At 41.4% G+C, this 9,137-nt stretch overlaps 1 long non-coding RNA gene across 2 annotated transcripts; it reads left to right on the top strand.

Annotated features, from left to right (window-relative positions):
• The first annotated feature begins 4,793 nt into the window (after nucleotides 1–4,793).
• On the top strand, nucleotides 4,794–8,925 carry LOC125520931 (uncharacterized). 2 transcript variants are annotated; one of them, XR_015609997.1, is made up of 5 exons: nucleotides 4,794–5,353; nucleotides 5,430–5,591; nucleotides 6,371–8,093; nucleotides 8,196–8,269; nucleotides 8,395–8,925. It is a non-coding gene; the product is annotated as an uncharacterized LOC125520931 (long non-coding RNA). The 2 variants fall into 2 exon arrangements; XR_007288905.2 differs by having other exon boundaries at nucleotides 8,196–8,925.
• The last annotated feature ends 212 nt before the right edge of the window (nucleotides 8,926–9,137 follow it).

Genomic DNA, 9,137 nt, shown 5'->3' with positions numbered 1-9,137 from the left:
AGTCGGCTCAACACCATACGTACACGGATGGCGTCCCACTACCTACATGGAGTCATTCATACATACAGAGTACATTTTTTCCGAACCAGGCCATTCCCCTTTCCATTTCACAACGGAAATACAGAGTTTTTACACATTGTAGGAGACGAAGAAAGAGAGAAAAGTGAGTTCAATGCACTATTACGAAAGCCGCTGCTAGGTGTCCCACACTCAAAACGCCTACTATGACGCAAAACCCTAATAGTACAAGCACGACTATAAGTTCAGCGTAGGAACCATGCACACAACAAAACAACCGCTCCATTTCCAGCAAGATGAAGATCTGCTACTCCAGCCTAAATGTGCGCCAGCTCCAAAGCTTTATGCATGAACCGTGAAGTACCCCATGAACCATGAAGTACCCAACTTCAGCATCTTTTGATCCTACCCTTTTCGGAGACCTCTCCAAGAAGTTAGCAGCGAGCATTTATAGAGGAGAACGCATGGTATGTTCATCAAAGGTGGCTCTATTTGATGTGATACATATAGCCCAACAAATAGCAGCAATCCCCACCGAGGAGGAAAGCATAAAACCACGAGAAAGCTTTCCCGAGAGAAGAGGGGCAACAATGAGTGTTAAGAATCACAAAAAGAGCTTGGACACATGACAATCGATGAACAAATGACACACGGTTTCAACATCATTACAAAAGTAACAAAGAGGGGAGCCACCCTAGTTTCGCTTATATATATATTATCCTTGGAAAGCACAAAATCAAGGAAGAGCTGCCACATACAAAGACTTCAATCTTTAAAGGAATTCCCACACACCAAATCTATCTATTGTGAGCGCCAGCAATATCTTTTTGCAACCACTGGTATAAGGGTTTATAACAGTATAAAGGCTCCTTTACTATGAAGAGACCAGGAGACCTCATCAGGTCCAGGTTCCTAAGAACTACATTGCATGTTTGCAAGACATACATACAAAGTACATGCACACATAACATTGTCCTGGCTCCTAGCACGCGGCGCCCATTACACGGTATGAACGGCCCAGGCGGAGCTAAGGCACTCGGTCGTTTTTGCGCGTCGTGACTGGTTGGCCATAGTGACTTTCATCTTGCCTTCCTCCTTCGCCCCGATAGGCAGACCCCTGCAAAGGAAGCGGTTGGTATGATCCAGCTCCTAGTCATCGAGGGACGATCACTCCAATGCTTCCATGTCCAACTTGAAGAACCTGAAAACACAACCTGTCATTATCACGGGAGCACACGATACAATCACAACTTCCCCACTAGACGCAACAAGGTAGTGAGCATCTCGTATGCTGCATTGAACTGGACAAGAGGCCCTTCTCCAGGTCATTTATTTCATGTCGAAGATAAGGGTTTGCCCAAAGAATTCGGTGCAAATAGCTTGTGCCTTGATCAGAGATTACTGGTATGCTTGTGACGCGCACGTATGCGTCCCTAGGACAAGCAACATAGACAGTTGATGATAAACATAGAAAACAAAATAGCCTTTGTTGGAGAGTGACAATCTGCTCTTCAAAATAAAATGGATCGAGTCAGACCATGAGAAGCCAACCACAACTTCAAATTGAACAAAAGCATCTAGAAACAACATGCTAGTTGTTCCATGGACCAATGGCACCCTCACCTCTTCAGAACCAATGTTCTCGTTGATGAAACAAAAGCATTTGCTTCCATTGCTCAAGGATATTTGGCATAAGCAATGTGGACAGATTAGAACATCAGTGGAGTATGTAGTTTACAAGATGATGGTAACCCTATATTAGAGTAGAGTGTTGTGATTTGGCAAACTCTCTATCAATTTGATAAACCTGCAAGCCTCTAATGTGTGAATAATTGTTTACTAACATCATTGTGCAAAGAAGAAATAATCAAGGTCTGCCGGGGACCAAGCTAGGTGTAGATGTAGTGCCCTTTCCATACCGTGAGTTTGTTCATATTTTTGGAATTTCGAATTTTTTGTTCAAGTGTTCAATAATTGTTCATGTTTGAAAAGTTTGTTTGAATTTAAAAAAAATCATGGTTTTAGAAAGGGTTTCGCATTTGTAAAATTTTGTTCATAATTTTCTTTTCTTTTGTTCTCGATTTTCGTGAATTGTTCAAAAAAATTCAAAAGCTGTCTGGTACTTTAAGCTCTCTCTTTGCTAGAAAACCAGTAGAACATATTAGCTCTATTTGTTCAAGACTTCCCGAGCGGGGATGTCGCAGGTTCGATCCCTGGTTGGGCGGTTTAATTTTTGGCGATCCTTTTAACGCGCTCGAACTTCTGACCTCTAAATGGGCCGGCCCATCTGCACCTACCTTCAGCGAAAGCTCCACTTCTTGACGCTAAAAAGCGTTAGACAGGAGTAAATGGAATATCCTATTTGATGCACGCTGTGTCAAATTGTCAACCTTTCGCACAAACCCTGCCGATCGAGCGATGACTTGGGCCGGCCCATTTAACGTGTTGCAGCCTATCCGGTTTTGGGAACTTTCTAGAGTTTCCCAGCCTAGTTTTCTGGTTTTGGGAACCTTCTAGGAGGTTCCTGAACCATTTTTTTCTCTTTGGTTTAATTTTTGGCGATCCTTTTAAAGCGCTCGAACTTCTGACCTCTAAATGGGCCGGCCCATCTGCACCTACCTTCAGCGAAAGCTCCACATCTTGACGCTAACGAGCGTCAGACAGGAGTAAACGGAATATCCTATTTGATGCACGCTGTGTCAAATTGTCAACCTTTCGCACAGACCCTGTCGATCGAGTGATGACTTGGGTCGGCCCATTTAACGTGTTGCAGTGTATCCGGTTTTGGGAACTTTCTAGAGTTTCCCAGCCCAGTTTTCTGGTTTTGGGAACCTTCTAGGAGGTTCCCTGAACTGTTTTTTTTTCTCTTTGTTTTTTTTCTTTTCTTCTTTTGTTTTCTTTCTTTTTCTTTTGCTGTTTTTTCATTTCCGTTCTTGCTTATTTCATTGTTTTAAAAAATGTTCACAAAATAAAAATGTTTTGAATTTGAAATAATATTCATGTATTTCAAAATTTATTCACAAATTTTAAAAATGTTCATATTTTCGAAAAAACTTCCAGAATTACATAAAATGTCGCATTTGCAAATTTTGGTTTGAAATTCAAAAATGTTCGAGTTTGAAAAAGTGTTCAGGAATCCAAAAAATGTTCGTGGTTTCAAATTTTTGTTAGATATTTCATAAAGTCCATTTTCAAATATTTATTCACAAATTCAAAAAATGTCTGCGGTTTCAATTTTTTTCGTAATTTCATTAAATGTTCCATTTTCAAATATTTGTTCACAAATTTGAAAAATGTTCGTGGTTTCAATTTTTGTTCATAATTTCTTGAAATGTTCCATTTTTCAAATATTTGTTAAAAAATTCCAAAAAATGTTCGTGGTTTAATATTTTATTCGGAATTTCATAATTTGTTTGCAACTTCAAAAAATGTTTCACGTTTCGCAAAAACATTTTCTGCAATTTCAATTCTTTTGTTCGCATATGTAAAAAAATGGTCTTGTCTATGAAAGTGTTCAGAGATTCAAAGAATTTCTTTTTTTATGTGTTCAAAAATTAAAAAATTGTTTGCATTTTGTCAAAACTTGTTCTTGATTGTCAAAAATTGTTTGGAATTAATAAAATATCCCTATTTATTCAAGATTTGTTCACACATTCAAAAAATGTTCCTGTTTAAAAAAATCACAATTCAAAAAGTTGTTCACATTTTCTAAAAAGTTGTTCGTTTTATCAAAATTGATCATAATTTTAAAAAAAATGTTCCTTTTTTGAATATTTTTTCACAACTTCAAATTTGGTACTGATTTTAAAATTTTGTTACCAATTCGAAAAATTGCTAACATTTTCTTAAAACTCATTTCTGTGCTGTCAAAAATGTTCGGAATTTTAAAAAAAATTGAACTTACAAGAAAATATCAAAAAAAGGAAAATAATCCGACCAGCCGATGTTGCTTGTACTAATGTGTTTGAATTGCCGTTTTGCTACTAACACGTATCAGGTGTAGTGGTTAGGTACCTTCGTCTACAGGGGTGCGGTCGCGTGCTCGAATCATTTTCGAAGCACTTCGTTTTCTGTTTGTTTTTTACGGCGCTCGCTGCCTGCGTGGGCCGGCCCAGTCCAGGGACTAGCCTATGCGAAGGCTCGACATTCTGCCGCAGAATGCGGACGTCCCGGAGTAAACAGCTCGGTGCTACTGCACGATGCGATATGCTCGGCATTACTGGGCTCGAATAGAAGCGGCCCAACATGCGGCTTGTAATCGGACTGGCCTCACTCATTAGCACAAACCTTATAACAGAATCATGTTGCCCCGGAAGGGCCGGTCCTGAGATTTTAGAAGTTTAGGGCAGGCGAACCTAAAATTTGAGGCCCTTGATATAAACAACATGACTAATCTGGAACAAAAATGCTGGGCTCGAATAGAAGCGGCCCAACGTGCGGCTTGTAATCGGACTAGCCTCACTCATTAGCACAAGCCTTATAACAGAATCATGTTGCGCCGGAAGGGGCCAGTCCTGAGATTTTAGGAGTCCGGGGCGGGCGAATCTAAATTTTGGGGCCCTTGATATAAACAACATGACTATAATCTGGAACAAAAATGCTACACGCACGGACTCCTGGCTCACGGACTTCACGGGCCTGCTGAGCTGTCCTGTTTTAATTGGCCTAATTAATCTTCTTTTCCTAATTAACCGCCTCTCCCCTCATCCCTGATTTAACTGGTGGGCTGGGCACCCAGCCCCGTAATGCCCCGTAACTGTCCGTGAATGTAGCAAAGCTTAATCTGGAATGTGCATATCTCCAGTATACATTTAGGTTATGTGTCAGTGTGATCTCGAAAGTAGAGCGAGGAATTGAACATATAAAGAATGAGCTAGTGCACCCAACTAGCGGCACCAGCCACGTCTCCTTTTATTCGCCATCCTCTTCGCGTCGTCCGGCCTCCCCTGCTCCACGACCCTCTGCCTCAGGGCCTCCCGCGCCGCCGCCTTCTCTTCCGGGCCTCTTCTCTGGCGCTCGATGCAGCCGGGGCGACCTCCTCCTCTTCCTCTCCTCCTTCCCTGCCTCCGGATCCAGACCAGTGAAATCTGGAGGGGAGACGAGTAAAGGGCGACTGAGGCGACGGTCGAGCAGATGAGAGGAAGAGAGAAGGAAGAAGAGGCGACGCTCGAGCAGATGAGAGGGAGAAAGAGGTAGGTGCAGCAAGGCGACAGACGGGAGAGGGCCGAGGGCGAGCTCCAGCGCGAGCGCGTGGACCTGTCACCCACGCCGGCGAGGTCCTCAGCCCCGAGCTGCGCCTCTACCACCGCGAAGGCGACTGCTGCGACCATGCTCGGTATGCTCACGCCCCCATCAGAGATTGTGGCTGACCGGATAGCAATTGCTCTGCTTTACGGTTAGGTTTTGTTCAGTGCGCACACACACTGTGCCGTCTCCAGGTGCCAGTTGAAGTTACTGCTGGGCTTTATTTCCCTCCTCTGATTTGGTGATGTGGGAGAAAGAAGAAGAGCAGGCATGTTCTCTATTTCTACATCCAACGTCCACACGGCTAGATCGACAGGTCTAAACTCTTGGTGAGCTCCTCCACTACCTGATTAATTCCTCTTCTGCTCTATCCTTTTTCCTTTCAATTCATCTAAGAAACTTTGAAATCAACCAACTATCTAATGCCTAAAATCCATGGAAAGAAGTGGTCTTGAAGTGTGAAACTCAAGCCGGCAATTGGATACCAATTTGCCTACTTATTTATACCTTCAAATATTAGTTAAAGACTAATTAAGTCACTGTTTCTTATTTTTTTCTATTCCTTATTTATACCTTCAAATATTAGTTAAAGACTAATTAAGTCACTGTTTCTTATTTTTTTCTATTCCTTATTTATACCTCCAAACAGTACACAATGTCAGAAGTTGAACTATAAATGCCTGCTTATGATTAATGGATCACCATAAAAATGGAGAATTTCTCCATTTGCATTTTCATGTTCTATCTCAGATGTAGCACATTGTGTGTATGAATCATGGTGAATGTCAAGCCTACTTAGGTCATACCCAAGTAAGGTCACTATAGATGTATAGTGCTTATAAAATGTGGTGCTGTAATATAACTTTGTTCCTCAATTGGGAATTATGTTTTTCTATAGTTAAAGTGCATGTGTGTTGCTGTGATGTATATAAGTGAAAGGGAACAAAAAAGAATGGGAGAAGGGAGCTTCTTGCTTTTCTTTTTCCCTTTTGTTCTGTTTGATAATTACCCATCCATCCTCATGCTTGAGTATTTTCTAACCTCCCCTGTTTTATTCTTTTGGTGCTACTTGGACGTTTCTAATGTCTGTTTTTTTGTTTTCTTTCAGAATACAGAAAGAGTAAGCTACTAGCATTCCTAATGTGCAAGTAAACCTACTGGGATTATGACTGCAAAAAAAATTCATGACATGTGAGCAATTCTCAATTTAGATGCTGTGAGCTTAAATAACAAGAACTAAACTGTTGTGCCATGTTCAGAATTGGTAATAGAAAAGATAATCTAAACGCACATCCTGAAATTATCTAGACTCCTGCCTTTGGGGAATTAGGTTGCTAAGCATTACTTTGTAAATAAATGACATGCTAACTTGCTGGTTCAGTTTAAAGCTATAGGCAGGGGCTTGCGGTAGGGGGGATATCATTGTGGCAGTTGAAAACCAAAACACTTATTCATGAGTGTATGATCTGGACTGCGCTTTTCTGAAAGTATGTTACGATCCTGCTCTTGGGAGATTAAGCTGTTGTGGTTTTGCTTCATACAGGGCCCGCTTTGGACCAGTGCGAGAGGTGCGACGGCCCGGGGCCCAGACTAAAAGGGGGCCCATAGTATATATGCAGTATATATATTATATATTACGGATTAGTGGAAAAAAAAGAATGACTAACGTCCAGCCCAGGTAGCTCTGAGCCCACCCAGCAAGCAGCACGCAACCACCACTAGGGCCTGCCCAACCAAGCCCAGGCAACGCACGTTGCCCTGTCGTTCGCCTGGAATCCAGGGAGACGCACCGACACAGGAGCACGGAGACGCATCGACACAGCAGCACGCCGCCTGACGCCGACACCAGCGCACCGCACCGAACCTGGAGCTGAGTTTGGGATCAAATCAGCAAGAATTCGGGGACTTCATAAATAATTGGCATGCTAAAACATTGGTTGTTGTTTCAGTGGTGGGGACCAATAATAGAAAGAAGTTGCTTCCTTAGATGGTTGGTTAGGTCGTGGGTGCAGCAAGGAAAGGGACACCTGATGACGGTTCTGGACTTGAGGTCTAACAAAAAGTATTGTTCAGTGTAGTGTTTTTCTGGTTTCTTGATCAGTGTGTCAGAGGCCATGAATTCTTTTCATGCTTGCAAATATTTTTTTGATTGTATTTGAAAAGTATACCCCGATTGAGAGTCTAGGAGGGATCTTGCTGAACAAATATACCTGACTTCATGAATGTCTGTACAGTTAGTCAGAGATGAAATGACAAGCAGCTCTCCTGCGTCGTTCGAGAAGAAAAGAAAACAAAAGACGAGGATTATATAATCCCACTTTATGCTTACAGTTAGTCCGAGATTCAAGTGATTATTTGTGCCGTGGTCGCTACAACAAATCATCTAAAATAAGCTACTAGCGTTTTTTTTATCCAAGCTTTCTTGCTTAGAATTAGATAATATACGCCTGCTTCATACATATTACTCTTTCTGAGAGGGGCATGATCATCATGAAATCAGCAAATTATATACGCATATGTGCTTTACTAAATATTATTCTCTCTGTATACCTTCTTTATTTTTATTAGAGAAACGGTTGAGATAGTACACTCAGACTAATGCATTGCATGTCTTTTTGTGCTTAAACCAGAGGCAAAAGCACTTTAAAATATGTTCCGCTGCCTCTTCTCCTCTTCATTGCTCTGCTTCTTCCCCTGATTCCTCTTTTTCGTTTTTTCTCTTTGTGGCGCCGCCGAGGATGAGTGGAGCAGCTGCTGAAGCAGGCGCGGCGCTGGTGCGCTGCTGGCGAAGCGGTGGTCAACGGTGCCGTCGACGTTGTCCTTGGCAGAAGGTAAGCCAAGATCAATCTCACAATATTCCTTTGTCGTCTTTGTTCTTATGCAACTTAGTGATTGGACTTTCTCTGTTATGTTTCACAAATTGCTACTTTCAGTTATCCCCATTGGCTTGTGGATATGCTCCTGCTGGGTCGTTCTTGTTTATTTTCTCTATCCAACATCATTGCAGGTTGGTGTTTCCTCTCTTTCTCACTGCAGCTACCGCCTACCTATGCCTCTATTATTCTAGGATTTTGCAAGTTAAATACTCATGTGTGCTGAACTGAAAAGTTCTCTATGTAACATCTATTGCAGGTTGGTGTTTCCTACCTATGCCTCTATTATTCTAGGATTTTGAAAGTTAATTGCTCATGTGTGCTGAATTGAAAAGCTCAATGAAAGGCACTTATTTCTATGCACAAATGCTTTTGTTGCTATAAGAATCTGTAGAGAAGAAATATATACGTCTCCTCTGTTCATTGCCCTTTTTTTGCGGGTAGTTCATTGCCATTTTGGATTCATATGTGAAGTCTATTGTTGTTAATTACAGTTAACTAATTTATTAATTCATGGTTGTTTTAGTTGCTGACCATATGATTCGTAGCCTTGGACAGAAGAGGCCAGCAACAAACAGAAGCAACCACTGTCCTGTCCAGAACATGTATATCTTCAGTTTTGGTTGCCTTCCGTTTACTTGCCAACAAGCGACACTGAGCTCGCATATTTACTGTTTGCTTTGTTATATACTTAATCTACTAGACAAAGTGTAAAATGGAAATTCATGCTCGACAATTTTGTATATTTATAAACCTATATGCTACTCTAATTGGTTTTACTTCTTCTATATATTTTCTCCTCTTGGCGTGTATAAACAGTGCACAAAGTTAGTTTCTTTTCCTTCTCGATCGCATCTAATTTTAAAGAAAATAGAGAGGAATCTAAGAGATACACAACCAGAAGAACTTTGTTTCTTTGACTTTTCGGTCGTGTCTAACTTTTGGTAAAAGAGAGGAATTTAAGATAGATAGACAACCTGAAGAGCTTTGAACAGCTTTGAA

This window comes from Triticum urartu, chromosome 7A (genome assembly GCF_056163025.1).
Source record: "Triticum urartu cultivar PI428250 chromosome 7A, HENAU_Tu73, whole genome shotgun sequence".
NCBI classification, from domain to species: domain Eukaryota; kingdom Viridiplantae; phylum Streptophyta; class Magnoliopsida; order Poales; family Poaceae; genus Triticum; species Triticum urartu.
The sequence above is the reverse complement of the archived record's forward strand: the minus strand, read 5'-3'. Positions and strand labels throughout refer to the sequence as shown.